Genomic DNA, 2,682 nt, shown 5'->3' on the forward strand with positions numbered 1-2,682 from the left:
TGTGCCCATATTCTTATTTAAGACGATTAAATCTTATTTTTATCGAGTAAAACGTTGGTACGTGACTGTCCTATGTTGAATAATTGTCGGTGCATGCTTCTCCTCTAATCCAATTTAATATTAGCTGTGAGGGCGTCCTTCACCCCGAACGCCTTTGTGTCGCATTGTCTCACGAAGTCTCACCTGAAGATAGTTTTATTGGTGTAATCGAACGTGTGTCACCGTAATTTTGTTTCAATTCATCACACCAGGACGTTGTCCAAATTTAGGTTAGAACGATAAATTACGTAGCTCCCCGGCTCTCATCGCCAAATGGTTCTTTCACGCCACGCAGCTTGAAATATGACTTCCTCTGTGTTGTGCAAACAGTATGCTTTTTTTGACGTATGTAAGTAAACAACATCGTTCACGCTGGGTGGTGATACTGCGATGAAATAAAGCGATGGACTAGTTTATTTCTTAACGAAAATTTGCCTGCGATCTCGCCATGTTGTAACACGTGTTAATATACACTCCCTTCTTAATGTGTCGCTGCTTACATGTGTAACTACATTCGTTATCAATGTCGCCGTCGACAGGATTTTAGATTTAACACCCCATTTGTTTCTATGACAACCCATGTCGAGTTGATGAGAAATGACGGTGTTTAATATAGTTGGGTACTGATTCCCCGCGCATGCCCACTGCGTACTGCCTGGTGTCTGAAACATCTGAAAACATTAGCATTTCCGTGCGACTTGATTTCACCGTTGCTATGCTACTTTTTGTCAAATTCGTTTTTCGTTTGGTGATTTCGATGGCTGAGTAATACTCCAGGCGTAAACTAGCGTGATCACCAACCATGTGTGTGTTTTTTTCGGTAATTTATTGGCCCGTCAACTGTTTCACTGGTGTGACTGATGTAGGTGTGTCCGTGCACGCCGACACGTTACAAGACTTCACACCTGCATGACACAGAGAAATACACGCATAAGATTGAAAGCCCCTCGACTCTTGGTAATTTGAATAACATCATGTATATAACGTAAATGGTCTAATTCAGGAATTATGTGTATATCTAATGAACAATACATATGGCGTTTCTCAGCTTCCATTGATCCATGCACCGTTGTGCTAAAGCTTTCAAGGCCCACTTTGCACGAGGTTGCAGCAACGCTGACTTTGTTGTTATTACTATTTGAACTGCAAGGATTAAGTAGTTATTTTCTTTCTTTATCGGGCCAAATCAGTATTTTGTTCATTGTTCTCTTTCTGTTCAGAGCTGATTAATGAGTGTTTCCGTCTTGTTATTACGTTAGAAGGAATCGTCAATACAGCGAGCTGCCCATCAATACCTCGATGTCAGTCTTTTCGGCTCTTGTGTATATACATACCCCCTTTCAGTAAAGTCTCCCACCAGGGTCCTGTTTTCAAACACAGCTCGATGATGGGTAAACATACACGCATAGAATTAGGAGTTTCCTTTCGCCGTGTCGCGTACAGTGTGAGTATCACGCTAATGTTCCTTTCAATACAAGCTGAACAAATCGAAGCCATCTCAGCTGCTTATTAACGGAATTTTTTTTCCTCCTCGTCGCTTGCATGAAGAACAAGAAAAAAATCGTTGATTGCCAATGAAAGGAGAAAAATGCAGCCAATTTCAAATTAGGGTAATCGATGCCTGAATAGTGAGAAAGTGAAATCGGATCGTACTATTTTCTTATTGTCAAACAAATCCAACGGTGCGTTTGACGATCTCCAGTAAGCTTACTTCCTCGTATTTTCACAATAACTCTAAGTAATATGTCGGTTTACTTATTTTACTTTTTTCTCGACGCATTTTGTTTTTGCTCTGTATTTCCAGCTTTCCAACCTTCACTGACTCGATATGCACGCCTTTACTCGGCGCGGGAAAACACACGTCTGCTATAAGCGACCAATTTGTTTCTTTGTTATGTTTAAACTGGGGGGTTTGAATCGCCTGCAAAAGACTATTTTTTTCCGCAGTTGGGGCGGGCATACCACACGCAGCGTGCGTCGAGTCGTGTTATTTGTCTTCTGTACGATAACAACAGCAATAACAAGCACAGACTAAGCGCAATGTCAACACGAATTGAAGAGAAGCAACGCCCGAGGCACATTCAAGTTGATTTGCCGTTCTATTAATACAATATATGTTAGCAGGCTTCTCAGTATGACTGACTGTTACTATTGAAAAATAACAATGGATTCACTAAATCAATTTAGTCCAGTTTTATGACATTTACATTCCCATTTGCCTGGATTGTCCGATATTAAATTAATATGATCGATTGTGTGGGCCTGTATGTGTCATAGCATTCCCTTTCTTCACAGTGCTTTAATGCTAGCACTTAATGTAGGTATAATGTAAAATATGTTTGTCTTGTCGGCTGATGGATTACTTTTCCTGTTCAATACGCCTTTGTATTGCTTTACGCTTAGAATATTAGCAGATTGAAGCTTTTCCTTCCAATGATGTATCTGACTGTTTTTATATATTCCTAGCCCGCAACATCCCTATGAACTTGTAGCCGGGGGCAGAGAAGCTTAGTGGATCGCTCCTCTTCCGTTCTAGCGTCAATATTTCCTCCGAAAATGGACGCTTTTATTTGAATTAAGCAGAGTATACAGTGTACTATGCGTGCGTGTCGAGACAATCCCATGTCAAATAGCTACTGAACG

The sequence above is a fragment of the Saccoglossus kowalevskii genome, chromosome 6, assembly GCF_978046115.1.
Source record: "Saccoglossus kowalevskii chromosome 6, keSacKowa6.1, whole genome shotgun sequence".
Lineage (NCBI taxonomy): Eukaryota > Metazoa > Hemichordata > Enteropneusta > Harrimaniidae > Saccoglossus > Saccoglossus kowalevskii.